General features: G+C 39.2%; 1 protein-coding gene across 5 annotated transcripts in view; it reads left to right on the forward strand.

Annotated features, from left to right (window-relative positions):
• ATG10 (autophagy related 10) overlaps nt 1-22671 on the forward strand; it is a 267080-nt gene that overhangs the window by 29635 nt on the left and 214774 nt on the right. The window contains exon 1 of one of the 5 annotated variants that reach the window (XM_035014774.1): nt 10686-10951. The exons of 1 other annotated variant lie outside the window; for it this stretch is intronic. The gene's annotated coding sequence lies outside the window, so the exon portion shown is untranslated. Of the gene's footprint in view, nt 1-10685; nt 10952-14970; nt 16579-19677; nt 20346-22671 lie in introns of those variants that run through there. 3 more of the 5 variants (XM_035014775.1, XM_035014777.1, XM_035014776.1) reach the window with 3 other exon arrangements.

A 22671-nucleotide genomic window follows, 5' to 3' on the forward strand; every position in this document is an offset into this window, starting at 1 on the left:
ATCCAGATCATTTTATTTCCCTATCAAAATTTTTCTTGGGTTGGTTCCGTACCAACCCATCTGTACCATTTCTTATGCTCCTCATCACCACCTTTTTCTTAGTTCTCCACATTCATCAAGATTTTTGGATAATGAAGGATAGTTGGAAGAAAGGTAGACAGGGACAAGGGGCCCCCACCCTAAGAGGAAACCACCCTTAAAACAATTTTACACCAGGGAAGGAGCCCTCCACCCTTTCCCACATGATAGATAGATGACAAAAACCTGATTGGATGACAGGCACAGATTAAATTAGATTAAATCAGATTAAATCAGATTAAAACAGCCCACCAACAAGCCCATTAAAACTCCTAGACTTAGAAACTACTGGGGAGGGGGGACAATTTCAGGTCCCCTCCCTCTTCAGGAGCTTTGTACTCTCAATAAACTTTGCTTTGCTGCCCACCACTCTTCAGTCTGGTCTACCTCTTCATTCTTCGAAGCAGCATGACCAAAAACCGCAGGCACTAAAGAAAAGAAATCCTGTAACAGTACCAGGCTCACTATCTTTCTCTCTAACCTGATTCCTTCAGAAATTTCAAGGCCTTCATGAATGACCCACTGACTATGATGGTCTCAGTTCTGTAGTCTATTCAGTGCTTATGGCTTCACATCCATTCTATTTCAGCAGTCCACCTTGGATTGACCTCATTGGCCTTGTCCTTACCTGGAACTTACTAATATATACAGCTGAGAGCTCACACATCAATCTCTTCTCCAAATATACCCTCCTATTCTGCCAGTCATCTCCTGTTTTTACAAGCCTACTCTCTCTCTCTCTCTTTTTTTTTTAAGATTTTATTTATTTATTTGACAGAGAGAGACACAGAGAGAGAGGGAACACAAGCAGGGGGAGTGGGAGAGGGAGAAGCAAATTCCCTGTGGAGCAGGGAGCCGGATGCGGGGCTCCATCCCAGGACTTTGAGATCATGACCTGAGCTGAAGGCAGACGCTTAACGACTGAGCCACCCAGGCAAACCTACTCTCTTAATGACATCATGGTAATCTCAGTCCCCTGATTTCTCTGCTTTTTCCAACTCCATTGATGCCCTCTTAGCATCCTTTCTTTATCATCCTGATCAGATCCCATGGATCTCATTTCTACTACTCTTCTACCAGCAACCTTAATTAATTTATTCTACCCCTTCAGTCCTTCACTCATCTACTTTTTATACTTCTTCACCCAAGCAGGATGAATGGTACTGAAAAAAAAAATCACACAAAGTGTAGGAAGTAGTACTTCTGTAAATATGGGAATCCAGTCTTAGACCCTCAAATGCTATATACTCTTTCTCAGCTTCTCTTATTTCCTTTAAAGACAATTACAAAATTTTACGTGTTTTTAAGCCCCTCTCCTCACTTTCAGAAATGGCTCTGCTAACTTCCCATTTCACAGAGAATGCAGAAGCTATCAGAAATGAACTTTCTTCAAGTCCTACTCCCCTGCATTTCTTCTCTCCTAAATACAAAGACATCTGTTTTCACTCCTGTCACTACATCTTTCTCCCTTGTCCTCCTTCCAGGTAGTGCAAATTAGTACTTGGGGCTCAACTTCTTCCTTTTTCCTTTTTGGCTATGGTGCCTCAGTTATCTCCTCTTTCCTTTTAGTTCTTGTGCTTGACTGATACACTGGATCAACTCACACCACTTAAAAAGTGAAATACCAAAATACCCTCCCTTGCCTCTGATTCTCAGCTACTTGCCACCCTATCGTTTGCTTTCCTTCATAGAAAAGCTTGAGGTCTTCACTTCCTTGCTTCTCTTATTTGTTCTTTTTTTTAAGACCCATCCACTTTGTAATCCATCTGAAATAGACTTAGACCACCACCATAATATCAAAACTGCTCTTGCTAAGTCATCAGTGTCTTCTTAATTTCCAAATCCAATCAGTGGTCACTTTTGACCATTTGGAATGACCAAAGGAATATTTATATTCCTTTATTTCTTTGCTTTATTTTTGATCATGTTGACCACTCTTTGGGAACTCTCTTCTTGGTGTTTTATTATCTGGTCTTTCCTGTCTCCCTCCTAATTCTCTTAGAATTTTTGTGGGCCCGCCTACCTATTTCTAAAATATTGATGTTCTCAAGGATTCCAGCTTCAGATCTCTTTTCTCGCTCTCTATAGTCTCCCTTGAATAGTGTCTTCTGTGACCATAGCTTCAACTGTCACCTGAATATTAATGACACCCAAATACAGGGAAGTGACTTTTTCCAAAGGGGTTAGGATCTAAAGTCAGTGTGAAAGGCAAAATAGAGTTAAAATTACATTCGAAAAATCTCTAAAATCCCGTGTACATGATTTTGAGTGTATATACTATCAGTCAAGAAATCGTACATAGCCAGTTTTCCTCTGCTATTGGAACAGAAGGTTGTTTCTTTCTTTCTTTCTTTTTTTTTTTTTTTGATATTTTATTTGACAGAGAGAGAGAGACAGCGAGAGAGGGAACACCAGCAGGGGGAGTGGGAGAGGGAGAAGCAGGCCTCCCGCAGAGTAGGGAGCGTGATGCGGGGCTCCATCCCAGGACTCTGGGATCGTGACCTGAGCCGAAGGCAGACGCTTAACGACTGAGCCACCCAGGCGCCCCCAGAAGGTTGTTTCTTGAGTTGAACACCAGATGAAGTTGTTGGCTTGCATTTAGGGTCCATGTTATAAGAAAAATGTGTGGGGTTTTTTCTCTGTTTGTTTGTTTGTTTTGGCAAGCACATAGAGTAGAATTAATATAAGTATGTAGGTTTGGGATATAACCTCACTATATGTATTTTCAGCCTGACCTCTTTCATGAACTCTGAATTTATACACCAAACTGCCTACCAAATATCACCTTTTGGATATACCAATCTAGGTTGTTTTAGTTAGATTTCTGAAAGATGAAGATATCACATACTCGTACACTGCTTAGCAAAGGCATTTATTACAAGGATACAGTGATGTGGCAAGGGTATAGTACAGCTCACATGCAGAGTGTTTTCCTACTAAATGGGTTGATGTTCTTATTCCAGGCATATGTTCCTCTAGCATTATACAGCCTGGCTAGAGCCATAGGCAGCTTCAGATTGCTGGAATCTCTAGGCCAAGTATCACACAAGTCAGTGACCTCTGATTAAACAGCTTTATTGAGACTAGTGGGATTCATAAGCATCTAGGAAGGCACTGCAATTCTTTACTGGTCTTTTATTTAAGTTCTGTGCTTCATCCAGTGGCTGTTACATTACCTACAAGACCATCCTCATGAGGCCATCATGACCAATCAGCAAAGCAAAATAGCATTTCTGATGAGACTGAACATCTGACTATTACAAGTAGGGGGTATGTTGTATGTATTAAGAACCAATTTCAGGGGGCACCTGGCTGGCTCAGTCGGTGGGGGGGTGTGACTCTTGATCCTAGGGCTGTAAGTTCAAGCCCCTTTGGTGTAAAGATTATTTAAAAATAAAATCTTAAAAAAAAAAAAAAAAGAACCAGTATCAAAGACAAGTCTGTATGGCAATAAACTTCACCTCCTCTTTCTCAAACACACCAAACAGCATAAATAATTAAAAGCATCATAATACAAAGCAGTCAAACATTACATCAAAGATGTAGCAGCACTACTCAACTGTGGCCTGTTTCATTTGACATTTGACATTTGTCCTCTTTCTTCCTGTCATTATTCATGTTCCATAATATGTGTCTTAACATGTCTTGAGTATATATAGAATAAGGATGCCTGTTTATACCTTCTACTATCTCTGCCTATATATTTATACTATCAGCCCCTTAATTTGAGGAAGATTGAATGATGAAGGGACATTTTCCATGGTCAACACTGGGTTGCGGAGGGTAGGAAATTGTACATTTGGAATATCCCATTATCATCTTTTGCTGGCCATCACATTTTGGCTTTTCTCCCTTTGAAGTTGACCTCTTTGCCTCCATTGTTACTCCCTTTACAGAACAACAGGATATAATTTCATCCAGATAACATTCTTTTCTTTGTGTCAAATATATATTCAGTAAAATTAATATTGTAAATCATTTGCTCCCATCTAAAAATAGCAGACATCAATTTTAATTATTTTATTGGAGGTAGCATTCTTTAAGTTTATTATAAAAAGCAACACAGTGATGATACATTATTTCTTCTAAATCTGAAATACCAAAAAAGTATGAAGAAGAAAAGCCATTCATAATCCCCTTACCTAGGGATAGGCATTGTTAATTTTTAGTTGTAACCTCTTATTATTTTTTTATAGGACCATAAATGAAGTCATACTTTAACATATTGTTTTGTATCTGGTCATCTTTCTATGTTAGAAAACACAGATTATTGATTATATTAATGATTGTATTATTCTATTACTCCTATGTGTCAACCTCATAAATTTGAAAATGTGTATCTTTTTGTTTTTCACACCCTGCAAAGGTGGGATTATTACTATTCCATTTTATAGATAAATAGATCCTGAGGTTCAGAGAGGGTAGGTGACTGCTTGAAATCTACACATCAAATAAGTGGCAGAAATAAAACTTGCTCAATGACTTCGCGATGCCAAATTGGTATCCTTTCCACAGTGTGCTTTCCATCTCTCTAATGAGATAATGCAGATGAAGGGGCGGAGCAAATGCACACTATTGTTATTTATTTTAAGAGGCAGCCTAAAGAGAGTCATTGCCTTGGGAGCAACTTCTGATTTGGTCTGGATCTAGGGCAGCTTCGTGAATTAAAATTGCACAAAGGCTTCCCAGGCTGCAGGCTGAACTTGTCTTAATGCAAAACATCATTATAACACACCAATATATCAATATGCAATTGAATCCTACAATCACAATTAATTCCTGATCAGTAAACATAGCCATAGAACATTAAAGGAAACAGGTCATTATTGAACCAGGACATTCAAGTCCTTGTGAGCAAAAAGGCAGACCCTATGTATGTACATTGATCTTGTGTCATTACCCTTCTGGTATTTTCTTTGCTGGGGGATGAATGGAAAGTCTAGTAGGGGAGAACAATCTTGTGTAGTTCTTTTTTTTTTTTTTTTTTTAAAGATTTTATTTATTTATTTGAGAGAGAGAGAATGAGAAAGAGAGCACATGAGAGGGGGGAGGGTCCGAGGGAGAAGCAGGCTCCCCGCCGAGCAGGGAGCCCGATGCGGGACTCGATCCCGGGACTCCAGGATCATGACCCGAGCCGAAGGCAGTCGCTCAACCAACTGAGCCACCCAGGCGCCCAATCTTGTGTAGTTCTAAGGAATCTAACCTGTGGCCTAGAAGGCACAGGGAGCTTGAACCAAAAATTCTGAAGAATTTGAGATTCTGTAGTTACTTCTTTTTTCTCTACCTGTTGCTTTACAGATCAATGGATTCTGGATATAGGGTGCTACGAGTATCCTGTATGACTTTTTTTTCCTCACATAGTCCAAAGATGAGGCACATTCTTTTACCAAAGATAGTTTGCTATTTATCTACTTCCTCATTTACTTTTTCTTGGGCCTCACACCATCTTGGTCAAGATTTTGGTTTGCCTGGGCAGCTGTCCTGTTATGCCTCCAAAGACTCTGGACTGCTTTTCCCTTTGAAGGTCCTCATATCAGTGAGACTTGGGACTGAAAGTGTACCGTGAGAATTTATTCCTATTGGGTTCTTGGGTGCAAATCTCCAGGCCTCTGTTGAAATATAATTTTTAGAGAAAGATAAAATCATGACTTTCATATAGATATAAAAATGAATATATGTTAAAGGATTCATTTCACTCATGTGAGATCAGGGAACCAGGCAAAATGGGACAGAACTGATTTTTCCATGGGTAAAATGGGGGAGTCAATTAAAATCCCTACCAGACAGGATGGGAGGTTACATATATCTATCAATTACCTACAATTTACAAAGAGCAGCAAAGTTACTTAAAGATAATGAACAAAGCTAGAATCTGATAACCCAGAAGGATATGCTATAGACATGCATAATTTTTTCTGTATAGCCCCCCAAAATAAAAGAACAAAGGGCCCTCTTAACCAGTTTCAGTGGGAAAAACAAGCGACTTGAGTAATACCAGATCACTGCCATTGTGGTCCTTTTAGAACTCTGAATTCACCTGACAAATTTAAAATAAAAGTTTTGGTTCCTAAATGTCCTCAAGATGCTTGAAAGAAAAAAAATGTCCAAATAAGAATATTAGAAAACAAAGACAGACTAAATATCAAAATTCATTAAAATATTCTGACCTTTATTTAGACAATTCAAATTGGATTATTTCCTGAAATGTGTTATACTCTTCATAATACAAACTAGACCATCAAGGATAAGGTCTTCAAAATACAAGCACAGCTATCCAGTCCTATTGCTATACATTGTTAGCTACAGCATCTTGCTGCTGAGATTTTATGTTAACATTATCCTTTGCTGTCATTAAGACTTTTGCAACTTTGGGGCGCCTGGGTGGCTCAGTCGGTTAAGCATCTGCCTTCAGCTCAGGTCATGATCCCAGGCTCCTGGGGTCGGGCTCCCTGTTCAGCGGGGAGCCTGCTTCTTCCTCTCCCTCTGCTGCTCCCCCTGCTTGGGCCTCAAGTCCAAATAAATAAATAAATAAAATCTTAATTTATTCTCTGTCAAGTAAATAAATAAATAAAATCTTTAAAAAAAGGCTTTTACAACTAATTCAGTAACCTTCAGAAATTTTCTAAAATTTTTCTTAGGAAACAAGATAATTATATATAGATTGTCATTGGAAAAATGACAATTTTCCATTGCTATTTCCATACAAATACTTGAATCCATGAGTGTCATGCCACAGTCCCCAACTTTATATACTTTTAGTACATATGCCCACTACCAAAAATCAAATGAAACATATAGTAACTTAAGTTCAGCAATAAAAGTTTCTCTAAATTAGAATTATGAAATAAGACAAGCCCTAAGTTAAGGAATGTGATCAATATAGAATTATAGTCAAAGAACACAACTTGTATTTCCATACTGATCCCAAAATATATGTCTACTCCTAGTTATTTACCCAAGAGGAATGAAAATATATGTCCACAAAAATACTGAATGATTATTTTTTGGCAGCTTCATTTATAATAGCAAGAAGCTGAAAACAACCTAACTGTCCTTCCCCGATGAATGGATATACAAACTGTGGTATACTCATGTAGTGGAATACTAATCAGTAATAAAAAGGAACTAATTACTGATAAATGCATCAATGAAACATGCTGAGTAAAAGAAGCCAGACACATATGTACTGTATGTACTGTATGATATCATTTTCTAGGACTGGCAAAACTAGAGTGACTAATCTAGAGGAACTGAGTGGTTGCTGAGGGTCTGACGGTGGAGGAAGTGATTAACTGCAAAGGGGTAGTAGGGGTAAAACAAAAAAACAAAAAATATGTGTGGTACATATGCTGTAATTGATGAGCCAATATTGATAGATTGTTGTTAAGTCCATAGTTTATATTAGAATTCATTCTTTGTGTTGTATAGATTTATAGATTTTGACAAAGACATAATGTCATATATCCACCATTTCAGTATCAAAATGATAGTTTGGTTGTCCTAAAAATGCTGTATGCTTTTTTATATTCCTTCCCCCAAACTCTGGCAACCACTGATCTTTTTACTGTCTCTATAGTTTTGCCAACTATAATTTTTTTCTCTCACTTTTTTAGGTAAGTGCTATGTACATAAAGGTTTATGTTTCTTATCTCTGCCATCCAATCAGATTACCTCCCATAACTTTTTCTTTTATATGATTTATCTTTTCCTGAGGACTTCCTGGAGGGTGGTGGAAGAGATCTGCCTATTAAAACCTGCAGCAGAGAGAGCTATTCCTTCCCAGTATACATTCTGCCCTTCTTCCTTTTAATAATAAAATAATCCCACTCTGTGAAGGTTTGACTGAGCTCTTGGCCATGATTGCATTTCCTGCCTTCCTTGTATCTTGGTGTGGCCTGTGGGATATGAGCAGAAAGAAAATGTGCAAGTGATTCAAATTGACAAGATTGAGAAAATAAGACATTTACCATGTAATTTTAAAGATTTTCATTTGGGGTTCCTGGGTGGCTTAGCCAGTTGGGCCTCTGCCTTCGGCTCAGGTCCTGGAATCAAGCCACACAGCGGGCTCCCTGCTCAGCGAGGAGTCTGCTTCTCCCTCTCTCCCCGCTTGTGCTGCTCTCACTTGCTCTTTCTGTCTCTCAAATAAATAAATAAAAATCTTAAAAAAATAAAGATTTTTATATATTTTTATTTTAGAGTGAGAGAGCATGTGAGCAGGAGGGACAAAGGGTTAGGGAGAGAATCTTCAGGCAGACTCCCTGCTCAGCACAGAGCCTGACCTGACCTGGGGCTCGATCCCAGGATCCTGAGATCATGACCTGAGCCAAAACCAAGAGTCGGACGCTTAACTGACTGAGCCACCCAGGTGCCCCTGCCATGTAATTTTAGACTCGTGTCCCATTCTTGGACCACACTACCTAAAGGATATTGTGAATTAATATTATCCTTGTGACGGACAAACAGAAGCCTGTGAGGGTAAGTAAAGGAGCGGTCAAGGGAGCTAGAAGGAAAATCAGGGGACTGTGGTTTTATGGAAGCTAAGGAAGCAAGACTTTGTAGATGTGATCAACATGTCCAAACGAAACTGAGAAATCCAATGAAATAAGGAATGGGGATTTGATCATTAGTCTCAGTTTTCTTATCTATAAAATGGGTATCTTGGGTGGTTATCACATGGTTGACTAAACTAAACTAAGCTGGCTTATGGTGGGTTCTCAATAAATTTTAGCTTCCTTCTCTTTTTGTGATTAATCCACTGTTTTATTCAACAAATACTTATTACTGGTGACGAACTCTGCAAGAGGCTGGCTATGCAATGATGACAGACCCTGCCCTAAAAGCACTCTGTAGTGTTGTAGGGTGAACACATCAACAGGCCAGTACTATTCCTTGCCAAGAGTGATACGATGAAAGGAAGTACATGGAAGTTACCTGATTTATTTCGCTTTGTTTCTTTGGTTTTGGCAGGTGAATTACAAAACTTAAAAACATCTCAAAGTGCAAAAAAAACCACCTTTTTTTTTGTTAACATGATATTGTTGATGCATGAACGTGTTTCTAGATTATTGAATACAATGCCAAGCAATGCATTCTTATTTTTGTATGTGAAAGTTCTGTTTTTTGAGTAACTGCTTAAAGTTGAAGGAAACACCCATCCACTAAAGTTCTCACTCAGAACTCACACTGCCCTGTACCAAAAAAAAAAGTCAGTGAATACTTTTAATTGGCAGCTATCTAATTCATTTATATCCACAGTTGCTCAAATATGTTAGGAAATTCATTTACTAGTAGTATCTTTTTTTTTTTTTAAGATTTTATTTATTTATTTGAGACAGAGAGCACAAGCTGGGAGGATGATCAGAGGGAGAGGGAGAAGCAGACTCCCCACTGAGCAGGGAGCCTAAGGACAAGGACAATGCGGGGCTCAATCCCAGGACCCTGAGATCATAACCTGAGCTAAAGGCAGACACTTAACCAACTGAGCCTCCAATGCACCCCTAGCAGTATCTCTTTTTAAATTGAGTTTTATTTTACATTCAGTAAAATCTATCCTTTTTATGAGTTTTGGCAAACAAAACAACGATGTAATCACTAACACAATGAAAGTATAGAACAGTTCCATTACCCCCCCAAATTTCCTCAAGCTCCTTTTTAGTCAGCCCCTTTTCCTGGTCACCATTGATCAGTGTTCTGTCCCTTTTTAAGAACTTTTTATTTTGAAATAATTATAGACTCACAAGAAACTGCAAAAACAGTACTGAATCTCGTGTACCCATCACCTAGCTCTCTCCAATGGTGACAACTTACATAACCGTGGTACAAGATCATAACCATGCCCTGTAACGTTTGAAGGCAGGTTTTCCTTTCACTTCTTGCCTGTGTTTACTTTTTTTTCTTTTCACACAAATTTAATTCTGTTGTGTTAAAAGGAGCAGATGCTAGTTTTCCCTCAGATGTCTGCTGTTGCATTTTCAGTATTTCAGTTCCATCACCCCTGTTACTCCTACATCTTTCTGTGGTCGTTTCTTTATCCCACCGTCCTCCCTACCCCCATTTTAATTCTGCTGCTAGATTTTTTTTCTTTTTTTCTGAGCTTTGTGCCACAGATGGTACTATTGTAATTCTCGAATTGCTAACTTCTACCTCAGTCCTTACGTCTTAAAGGAGGGAGTCGTGTTTGTGCTTAATTGTTGGCAGTGCTTACAACAGTTGTACAGTGTATGTATGTTAGCCGGCTTGGCTCTCCAACCTCGGAGAAGGTTCTCGCTCTACCTTTTCTCCATTAGTCACTCATTTATTTCCCAGATATTTGGCTATTTGTTGGAAGAAAGGGTACAGCGACCGTTAAAAACGCCAGCATCCCCGTCTCCCAGGTTTCGGCTTGCCCGCCGCACCTCCCTTTCGCCGCCTTTGTGGACGCAGAGAGCACAGCCCGCGTTCAGCTCCTGGGGCGCGTGAGATGAGGGGCGGTGCCTCGCTCTATGGTCCCGGGCGGCAGGAAGGTCACGCCCCCTGGCCCGGGTCCTGCGCGCGCGGCCCGCGACGTCAGCCACCCGCGCGAGCCTGGCCCCGTGGTGCGCGGGAGGTGCTAGTGCGCATGCTCCGGCTCGGTCGCTGCGGTGGCGGTGCCTGCGCTGGCGGTGGCTGCGGGAGGCCTGGGCCTCTCTCTTGGTGGGCCTCTTTGCGTGTTCGTTCCGCTCGTCTACCATCGTCTGCGTGGCCCCTGGTAGCCCATCACACTCTCCTCCCTGGGGCCGCTGGCTGGACGGCAGCTGGCAGAGCGATAGGCACCTCACCCCGATTCCCCTCCCCCTGCTCCGTTGTCCCGCCTGCGCTAGGCTGGGCGGCGGGGTCAGGGGCCGAGCGGAGCGGGGTGAGTATTCCCACAGCCTTTGCTGGCCCCTCTTGCCGGCTCTGCTTCCCGCACGGTCCTCATCCCACTCCTGGGATGGTGAGGAAGGGCGGGTGCGGGTAGGCGGCAAATAGCCCAGCCCTGAACAAAAGACTGGGAATCGGGGCTCTCGCCAGTGAAATATAGGCCGTGTCCGGCGGTCTTGGGGCGAGCTGATGGGGGGTGGGGGGTGGGTCGCAGGGGGAAGGAAGGCCCGCACCCAGTGTGACCGGCCCCCTTGGCCACTACGGAGCGCTCACGCACAACGTGGGTAGTCCACTGCCCTGTGTTTAAAACCTGCGCAGGGATAGCAAGTCTTTGTCCGTGTAACCTTGAAACAAAGGGTATTAAATTGTCGGTGATTCCAGTGGCCAAGTCCCACTTAAGTTGAAGGGGTTTCAGATTCATTAAGAATCAGGAGGAATAAGTTAATATTTATAGCCAACAATTTTTCTTCTCCCAAGTGACGTATCTACTCACAGTATGTGAAATATGAGTTGGGGGGTAGTTAACTGATTTATAGAAACACTTATGATGGCAAAAATTATAAACATCTAGGAAAAGCAAAAGAATAGCTGAGAATGGAACCTTGTCTAAGAGGCCCACCTGAGGATGAATTAATATAGGGGACTATACTCTTGCCTGACATAGTATTGATTAGGGCCCAGGCCCAGCAGTTACTTTTGTGTGTGTGTGTGTAATGGAGATGCAAATTATTTCTGACTGGGAGAAAAAAACACTCCTGAAGATTGTGATTTTATTGCCTATTTCCAAGATTTTTATAATTTTTACCATTCAGCTTGCTCCATCATGAATTCAGTAAATCTTTGCCACAGGCTCCCTTTGGGTGAATCATGTTTATAACTGAAAAAAATTAACAGTTTAACAGTGGCCTCACTCTTGAGTGGCAAAAGCTTAAGTTTATACTTTTTAGAACTGGAAAACATAGGCCCTTTGTAGTACTTAGCAACATTAGAGGACCCCAAGTAGAATCCTTAACTTCTTGCTTCTGAAGAGTCAAATATGGACAAAAGGAAACATTTACAAAATGAAAATTTAATCAAAAAAGAAATGTTGAGCATTGAGAAATTCAAGTTAAGGTATTGTAATTACAAGGATTAAAAATCGTTACTGGTATTTTAATTGAAGTTAGTGGAAACAGTTTCTAGTTCTACACTGGATTCATTTGGATATAGACTATTACAAGATTATTTCTCTTTACCTTCTCCCTTTGCCACTTCTTTTCCCCCTTTATTTAATAAAGCAGTGAGACACTGCTACATTGTGAGGCAATCAAGTTGGGCATAATGTTTTATGACAAATTATAAATTGATAGTAGTTCTTAATGCTTATAAATTTCTGAAAAAGATAAGCATCCCTTTAGGAAAAATATGTCAGGTAAAGTTTATATAAGTAGATTGTTTAAGTTTGGGTTTGATTTGATTATTAATATCTTTGAAGCCTAGAAATGTGTTTGGGACCCTGGAGGCAGTGTTTGAATCATAAACATAGTCAGGAACCATAACAACAACAAAGTGCCATAGAGATTATTTAATGATTATGTGTTGAAAACAAATGTCTTCAGGGGCTCAGCAGACTGGGTATGAAACTATTGGAAAGTAGGGGAATGGAGAATAAACACTACCTGAAAGCATCCAGATTAGGGAGAGGTTGCTGAAAACTGCAAAACCAGAGGCACCTCTAAAGAATCTGGTACCTCAGGCCTTGAAGTGCTGATCTCATAGGCTTATAAAACCCAGGAAGAGTACTTTACTAATCTAAGATTAGCTTTGAGGTTAGGGTTATTTCATATCACTGTCATGTAATAGCCTTCAGAGAAAACTTTTAAAATCATCTCTACACTAGCTCAAGGACCTGCAAAGGTTTCTTATTGCCCACTGCTTTAAATGGAATTTCTTTAGAGTTTTAGGGTTATCAGTAAACTGCTTTCCTTCATCCAGCTTGCCCACCTCCCCATAGACTAAATTCTCAGCTTCTTGGTAGCCAAAGGAAAGAAGGAAGCACACCATTTCTCAGGAAAAACACAGCTTTCTTGGAAGTAAATATTTATTGAGTCAAATGCAGGTTGTGATCTCAGATTTCAAAGCGCTAAGAAACACTATGGTTAAGTTTTCTAGACTTTAAGTTTTAACCTACTTTGTTTCTTAAAGGGAGCTCAACTGGCATTTGTATGGGGCTGTCTCATATATTGTAGGATGCTCATTGTATCTGGTCCCTGAGCACTAAATTGCAGTGGCAAACTATAACTCCTCCTCTTTGTGACATCCCACTATGATCTCATTTCCAGATAACTCCTTTGAGAATGATCCCTCCTAATGTTGGGAAACACTGGACCATATCTGCCTGTAGTTTACTACCCAATTTATGCTCAAGTGTTGCCATTTTATTTTTAAAACTTAGCATCAGGCCCTCTGTTGAGGAGCTCTTCCATCTTTTTGGCATGGCTTTGTCTCTACTTGGTAAGCCCTTATTCACATATAAGTTCTTAAAGAACTGAATTCAAGTCTTCCAGACTCCTTCTTTTAGCGTCTTCTCTGATTTTCCTAGGAAATATTTGATATTCCTTCCTTTGAGGACACACAGAGCAAAGTTCTAGGATATTGTAGGTGCCAGGTGAATGAATGAAAGCTTGTGGAAATAAGAAGGTACATTAGTTTTTTTTTTTTTTTTAAAGATTTTATTTATTTATTTGACAGAGACACAGCGAGAGAGGGAACACAAGCAGGGGGAGTGGGAGAGGGAGAAGCAGGCTCCATGCAGAGCAGGGAGCCCGATGTGGGACTCGATCCCAGGACCCTGGGATCATGACCTGAGCTGAAGGCAGTCGCTTAACCGACTGAGCCACCCAGGCGCCCGGTACATTAGTTTTTAACAAAGACTTTGTAAGAAGAAAAGGGGAATGTCTCTTTCATTAAAAAATGTCCAACTACTATTTTTATTAATGGCACTTGGTAGTATATTTTAAAAATGCATCGCTCTATCATCTATTTTTAGAGTAGCACTGAGTCTGTAGTTTCTGATACAGTGCTGATTTTTTCTGAATCTTCTTTTTTGTTGAATAACTTCGGCCAGACTCACACACCATCAGTTCCTGGCTCTGGCCTAATTAGCATACGTGCAGACGAGAGTTAGTTCAAGTCACACTCATTATTCAGAAGTAACAAGAGGGGCTCCTGGTGGCGCAGCTGGTAAGGTGTCCAACTCTTGGTTTTGGCTCAGGTCCTGATCTCAGGGTCCTGGGACTGAGCCCCGTGTCGGGCTCTGTGATCAGCACGGAGTCTGTTTGAGATTCTCTCTCTCTCCGTCTGCCCCTCCTGCTGGTGCTTTCTGTCTGTCTGTCTGTCTCAAATAAATAAATCTTAAAAAGATACACAAAAAACCCAAAAGTAACGAGAGTTGGTGGATCAGTTTAAATCATCAGCAGTGGTGGAACAGTTTCACTTATGTGCTTGCAGAGAAGTCTAGTTTTATATAAAAATATGATAATCTTATAAAAATAATGACACTGGTATCAAAAAGATTAGATGTCATATAAATCTGTTGTTTGGGTGGGAAAAGACCAATTGGTAAATAAGCTTGAAAGTTGAAGAAATGTACTATAGAGAGGTAGAGATATATAAAATAAATTCACTTAAAATTTTTAATTTTTCTTTTATTCATTACAACTTTTATGTAATGTTTATATGTGTGCCTAACTTTGCTGTAGGTGCTAAGATACAAACTTGTAAGTCAGAAATTCTCAGATGTTTAGACATTCCTCTGTCGACTTTTGGTGTTCCTGCGGTGGAGGCTACCCAAATTTTTGTTCTTTTGTAGGTAAACTCTTTTATCTGCCTACATCTTTGTTTTTTCTTTTTCTTTTTTAAATTATGTTATTCCACTAGGCTACCTCTGGGCATAGTTGTTGTTTTTCCAACATTTTTCTCAGAAATAAAGTGAATCCTCTCAATTTAGAAGAGTAAATATGTTTGATCTTTTTTTTTTTTTTTCTCCCAGCTCAGGAATAATTTTTCAGTGGTATGTTTGCTTATGATTTCAGTTCAGAAATGCCAGTTATTTGTAGATTGGATTTGTATTTTTTGTCCTCCCTATCAATCAATATGCTTTGTTTTCATCTTGGTCCTTTTTCTTCTGTGTTTGGAGAGCATCTCACATATATATGCTAAAATACTACTTAGATTTTTTCCAGCTTCTGTACTTATCTCTATCGCCTCTCATATAGAATTTAAATCTTTACTATTATTACATATTTGAATTCCCTTCCAGTTTTTTCTTATCCAGTTTCTTTTTTACTCTCAGCTGTTGTTTCCCACCTCATCTCTTGCTTTTAGAGGCTGTGTTTTTCTTTTCCCTTCGTCTTTTTCAGTTGGGAACGTAAAGTAGGTAATTTCCGAGTTTTTCTCCTGATTCCCACTGTAAGCCCGCTATAGAAGCAAGCTTTCTCTCTTCCTCTATATGGCGGTATTCTTCTTTGTTATGGTTGAAGAGCATGGTCTTGCTCCCACACTGTTATTGATGTTCTTGATTTTCTTACCTTGACAGAAGAGGGACGTATGTAGGGATGGTATTGTTCACTCTTGTCAGAGTGAGCAAGCTCTCTGCGTCACTCTCACTACCTCTAGGTGCTGAAGGACTCTTCATCTACATGTGAGGTAGGAGACTCTTTGGAAAGATACAACCAGATTTCTGAATGATAGATCTTTCTGTACTCAGAAGAGGTCTTCCTTGGCTATTGTTTAATTTTTCAGTCCTTTGTCTATAACAAGGGGAGTGTTTCTGTATGATTTGAAACGGTTTATAGTTTTTTGAGTTTTTGCAGGGAAAGAGGTAGTGGTGAGACTGTAATCTTCTGAGGGCTCATCCTGTTCCCATAGCCTCCTGTTGCTGACTTCACAGTGTAGTATGCATTGCTCCACTTGGCTTCACCTTTCCACTTCTGGCCATGAACATTTTATTATTGAGAGAGAACTGCCTTGAAAAAGAATTAGCAATGGGCTTGGAAGCCAGTAGTGGAGGGGGCACCTCAGGGTCTTTTTTTTTTGAAGGAAATACAGAATGGGCAGAGTGAGATGCCTCTGTATGCTCTTCCTAACTGGACCTCCTGCTGCAGAGGCTGCAACAAGCATCAAGCTACCAATTAACATTCTTCAGTTCCAGTCCAGGTGTAATGTTGTATACCATTTAAACTTTATTTGAGATATATATTTCACTGGGAAGGGAAGGAGGGAGTGTTGAGCTTACTGGTTAGTTGCTGTCGAGACTGAGCCAAACTTTCTCCCTTTTGCTGCTTCCCTGTGCTATTTACTGGATTACTGGGTCTATCCGTGCTCTGCCTCATCCAGACTGTCAAATGCCTTGAAATCCAGGTCACTCACTAGCCCTATCAAAACAATCCATCTTTTGTCACAATTTCCTAGCATGATCCTTCCTCAAAAGTTTGTCTGGTGCAAATTACAAATGTTTGTTTGGGGGACTTCAGAATCAGGTAATCTCTTTGGCCTGGGCCTTAGATTCCACATTTGAATTTGTACCCTGGCTTCTTCTTTGCTCTCTGAAATTTGAGGATCACTGCCCAAGGACCCTGCTAGGTAAGTGGTTATCTAAATGAATTCAAGCCAAATTCTCATAAAGATATTGGGTTCAGTTTATCTCCCTAGCTAGTAATTGCATGGTTTTTTTTTTTGTTTTCTTAGGAAAGAGTCTAAACCTAAATTTATAATAATATGGAATTGTTACAGGGAGGGACACATGTAGAGGAAATTGCCTATTTTTATTAGTTGAAAATTATCTTTAATGTTTAAAGGTATTCATAGTATATTCTGTGGTAAGCACATTTTTTGTAAGTGATCTTAAGTTCTGGGGAAATTTATATTTCTTTAAGTGTTTTAGTCTCACTATGATTCTGATATACATTGATTTATAGGTTCATCAAAAGAAGTGTCTCTGACCAAAAATAAAATAGAATAAAATTAAATAAACACAAAGAATCAGTTCCCCACACATTAGATTAAAAAGCACATAAAAAAAGTGGAGAATGGTAGTGAAAAACATTGTTTTTAATTAAGAAAGATGCTTTGAACAATGATTATACACAGTATTAGAATTTACAGGGGCTGTTTTCTGAAAAGATAATTAGTAGCAGCAGAATAAACTTCACACTGTCTAGTCTTAGGGCTAACCTCTAGTTTGGAAAGACTGCTTTCACTTGGTGGGGAGAAAAATTATTCTACCTTCCCATCTGTAGCCTCTGCTGAAGTAGTTAAAAGAAGGTTTTGATTGTTTGAGCTTAAAAAAAAAAAAATTGAATAGCTTTCCAGCAGGAGTAAAACTCAAGCAAAATAGATGCATTAACAACTTATATTTTATGGCATGAAAGAGCTTGAACTCATTTCTAACTTTTACTTGTAATAAGAAATGAGAGGTTCATTGTTTAGAATGAGATGAGAATTGGAATTAGTCTTTTTACTGAAAGTTCATTTGTGTTCTGTTGTCATCTCTAGTCTGAATTTGAGATAGCTTAAGCCTGGAAACGGAGGCAGGTCTAAGGGGTTTTACATTTGCAAAATAAATTCTTGCCATTTTTGCTTAAACTGAAGTTGTGGTTATTTCCACTTTTTTTTTTTTTTTTAAGTTTTTATTTTTTTTGAGAGAGAGAGAGAGTGCACAAGCATGGGGAGAAGCAGGCTTCCCGCGAAGCAGGGAGCCTGATGCCGGGCTCGATCCCAGGACCCTGGGGTCATGACCTGAGCTGAAGGCAGACTCTTAACCCACTGAGCCACCCAGGTGCCCCAAGTTATTTCCATTTTTGACCATAATTTCAGCCATCTCATAGTAGGAAATTCTAACATTCTAATTTCTGCCTCTACTAGTCTGTGAATTTGGTAGAGGACCAGAGAGTGTTATATATTGTATTATATATTGAAAAGTATGTATGAAAATGTTGATTGTATTATATTTTCATTTTTAATGAGTTGAAATATTCTTACTTGAGCAAAGACAATAATTATTCAGTGATATTTTCATTATGGCATATTACGATGATTCAAATTGAGATGGATATCATTTTAATATAATATAGTTCCTAATTTTGTAATCAAGCCGTGTTTATATTATTATATGTAACATCCTTCAGCAAAGCCCAGTGCTTAGATAATTTTAAAAGTATTCAACCAAATATTAATTAGTGCTTTGATGTGCTGTCATCTTGTTAGTGGCACAGTGCTGTTAATTAGATAAACTATGGCTATTGAGTGAAATTTTATGTTTCGAATAACATTTTGAATAGTTCAGTAACCTCAAGTAACCGGGGGGCTTCGGGAATGGAATGTTTTTACTTTAGTTCAGTTTTGTTGTTAAGTAAGGGTTCGTTTGGAATTTATAAAATATGCCAAAATGTATTAGTATTTTTTTATGAATTAAATTCAATTTTCATTTGATTTAGTATCTCTCGGTATATGTCAGGGTCATTGTATAGATGGAAAAACTAATTTTCTGACTGCTCCATTTTGGTCTTCCTAATCTACTTCTGTATCCTCCCCCTGAGTGATCAAATGTGTTCTGTTATCTATATAATGTTGATTTAGAATTAATATTTCCGGCCCAGATTTCTCTTTCTTTCTGAGTTCCAGATCCATCTCAAAATGCCTGCTAGATTCTCTTCACATGGGTATTCCAAAGGTATTTCAAACTCCAAAACAATATGATTTAATTAAGTCCATCTCACTCCCCAAACCTGTTCTTGCTCAGTGCACCACCACCTACGGCAAAGAGCAGGGAATCTTTCTTGAATCTTTTCTCTCACAGATCCCTCACCTACCAGGATGCACCAGTTGTAATGAGTATACTATCAAAATGTCTTTTGAATCCCTCCCCCTCTACCCTACTTCCAGTCTTTGGCTCTGTTTGGAATCATTTTGTCTTTCCTGGATTATTGCAAGAGACTTTTAACAGGTGTTCATCTAGTCAGGTAGGACCTGTAGGCTCCACTGGAAGCCAGAATGCAAATCTGATCCGTTTACTCCCACTCTCAAAACCCTTTTGAGCCCTCAGGCTAGCAGGCTCTCCTTTCTCATCAGCAGTGGTTCTTCCAGTACCCTTCCTCTACCTCTGTATTTCAGTCAAGCAAGGGTTCCTTGATTACCAGAGCTCCCCTTATATTCAGATTTTGTACATTCTATTCCTTTGCCTCTCTGCTTTGCTAAGTTAGCTTCTCTTCTTCCTTTTAGTATCTTCTTAGATGTCACTTTCTCAACTTGTGTCTGCACTGAAGCACCTTAACCAGGATTCGGTGTGTAACCGGAGATCTCTTTCACATACCTGAAATGTTTGATGACTGCCTCAGTAGAAGCCCCTGCATTTTATTGTCTCTTATATACTTAGAATTCCTGTACTTGGTGCTTTCTTTTCCCAAACCTGTTCTCCTACCCTCTCAGATTTTCCATTGTGATCTCAGGAGCACACATCCCTAGTAAACAGACTTATCTAAATCCTTAACCCATTATTGTCTTTACTACATTCTGTGAAATAAATTAAGTGTTCCCAGAAAAAGAATTTTATGGTCAAAAGAGTCAGGAAACCCTGAATTAATAGTTTCCCCATCACAGTGTATATTGTGAATCTCTAGGGTGGGGATGGCGAGTGGATATAGTGTGGATCAGTTTACACATCTCACATGGTGTTAACATCTTCACAGGTCAGTGCTTCCACTAACTAGTTTTAAAGGAAATTTGGCTTTGAAACAAAAAACAACAAACAAAAACTGAAACTCTTTGAGTGGAAGCTGCTCCTTCCTCCACCCTACAAATTTTAGGGTATGAAGATTGCTGGTAGCCCCCACTTCCCCAGAGCAAATTTTAGGTCACTGCTCTAGCCTCATGTAAATATCCCTGCTCCTTTGGGGATCCTTCGAAGATCTTTTGAGGAATTTTATATCCTATGAAATTCAGCTCTACCAGATACAGCGAGCTAGGTTTTTTTTTTTTTTCCTCACATATTCACTGGTAGTGTCACATATCCCTATTCACTCGTAGTGGCTGCTTTTAGCACCATCTTGAGAAGGAATCCAAGGCTGTGTTTTGGCTCATCAGGATCACTTGTATTAGTTTATTAGTGATTATTCTTGATGGATTTAGCATTATACACCATGTATCGCTTATCATCTCTGGGCTCTCCCATCTTCTACCATTTGTCCCTTGTCATTTACAAATCTCTCATTTGATCTTCCATCTTCTTTAAAGAGCTCTCCACCCCCACCAACTCTCCAGATAATTCTAAGTGACTTCAGCATCCATGTGGAAAACGGCAAACATAAGCCTCATATTTTTCTAAACGTCCTGAGCTCCAGTGACCTTTATCTGTAAGTTACTTTATATACTTGCTGAGACCTCCTGAATTCTAAAGTCTCAATGTCTTCTGGTCTTCCTTTTCCCTGCTTTCGCTATGGTTGTTCTTAGCCCTTTTTGGTACCTAATATTCTTTGATACTACCATGTTTTCCGAGCCCCTTCAACCTTCTCTTGGTATCTCTACTTTCCTACCTAATCTGGAACTCTGAGCTATTCTCACTAGCATATTTTATTTCTTCTTCTACCTTTATCCTTCCACTGAATCAACCCAGCAAAACCTCAGCTTTGCATGTGTGCTCAGCGCAGCTCCCTCTTGGTTCCTGGGGAGCTGAGTATTGCTAACGGTAATCATAACAACCTTCCAGTCCAAACTCTTGCATGGCACATAAGTCTCCCTTCAAAAAGTTTATTACTCTTCAATCTTGTGCCTTTGAAACCATACCTCAGGCATTCTGCTCCAATAGAGGGCAGACAAGTTTAACTTGCATGTGACTAAACTATATCTGCCTACACTTCCTGCACTATGTTTGAGATCAGACTTGGAGTTCTCTACACCCTAACTTGCCTTTGTTCATACCATCCTCCCTGCTTGGACCACTGTCCTAACCCTTGTGCTTTACCCACTGACAATCTGCACTACAAAAACTCTTATATACCTTAAAGATTCATCTTCACGCCCACCCCACATACCATCCTACTCTATCCCCTCTTGGTAAGGGACTTAATCATTTGTATATACTTTAAACAGAAGTCCTGTTTTCCAATGCTGTCAGGATTGAGAGTTGAACAATTAATCGAAAAAGTTGGTTAAAGCTAGAGTTAAAAAAAAATACATGCAGACATGAAACATTTTATTTCAACTTAGAACAGAAATACATTCGTCAATTGTCTCATGTATGACCAAAGGATTTTCTTTGAGTATGTGTACTTGAATGGAATTCATTGTTACTTCACAAATATACTGAACCCAGAATGCATCCTCTAGATTTCCAGATTGGGTTTAAAAGAAAGAACTCAAGCTATTTGTGTAGCAATCTGAGCGTGGAATCCTGGATTTGTATGTTTTTTTTTCCCCACCAATCTTTTCAGTTGCATTGTCCATACCTACTTCAGTAATTGTTTTTCTTATGGAGACTTACCTTTATAAAGTCTTTCCAAGGCATTAAATCATAGAAATAACAGTTGTTTTTCTTTTTTACTTGTATTTTATTTGTTTGGTTTATGTAGCATTTAATTAAAGCATGTATTTATAATATACAAATTTGTGAATATAAACTCAACTGATGGGAGCAGAGGAGCTCGTGATCAGCATGTTGTAGACATCAGTGTTTACTGAGGGAATGGATATTATGTCGATTAACCTGGCAAGTTGGTTGAATGGAGGTTGGTTAAGAGAGTTTCTACTGTAATGATTTTTATTGCTTATCTCCCTTCATTACAATGTGAGCTCTTACAAGGCAAGGACTATATATATATATATTTTTCATTTTGTATGTCTAACCTTCACCTATGCACAGTACCTACTGTAGATATTCAGTATGTGTTTCTTGGTGAATGAACAAATTCTTCTATAGGTCATACTAAATTTGAATAATCAGAAAGAACACTGTACTGAGAATCAGCTAGTATAGACAGATCATTGGCCTGGTAGCCAAACTGGGGTTTGAATCCTTTCTCATTTGCATTGCTTGAGCAGATTACTTTCTTTTATTCATTTTGTGAATGGGGTTAACAGCAGTCTTTGGGTTGTGTGAGGATTAAACGGGGAGGTAAAGTGTTTAGCTTAGTGCTCGACATTGTAAGCAATCAGCAAGTGCTAATTTTCCTGATGATGCTTATCACCAATGAGGAGAATGTAGGAATTCACTTGGTCAAACTTTTCTCACCAAGGATCTTAAACTATATAATTTACCAGTTTCCTTTTAGCTCTAAAATTCTCTTTTTATAAACAATGGTTCATGGTTTGGACGGATTTATATAAGAAATATGTGGCTATTCCTTGATTTGTTACATTTGTAGATTCGATAAAGTAGGAAATTGCTTAGATGATCATAACCTTACAAAACAAAACTTTCGGGCTTTAGAACATCACTTGTTAGTGAGTTGAACTTCCTAATAAAGTGTGAAGAACAGTGCAGATCTACTAAGCACTGCCACACTATCTATGTAAGAGCAAAGTAAGGTAGAAAGTAGAGAAGGAAGCTCTGAGGAGATTGTTTGGAAGCATTAGCTTAGAAGAAGTGAGATGAAATTAAGCTCTTGAAACTAAATTTACGGACAGATTTAACTTTTTGAACCATAGATGTGTATTTGTTATAAATCTAGGTTTTAAGTTTTC

Source organism: Mirounga leonina, unplaced genomic scaffold, assembly GCF_011800145.1.
Source record: "Mirounga leonina isolate KUSES-001 unplaced genomic scaffold, KU_Mleo_1.0 Mir_168, whole genome shotgun sequence".
In the NCBI taxonomy this organism is placed as follows: Eukaryota; Metazoa; Chordata; class Mammalia; order Carnivora; family Phocidae; genus Mirounga; species Mirounga leonina.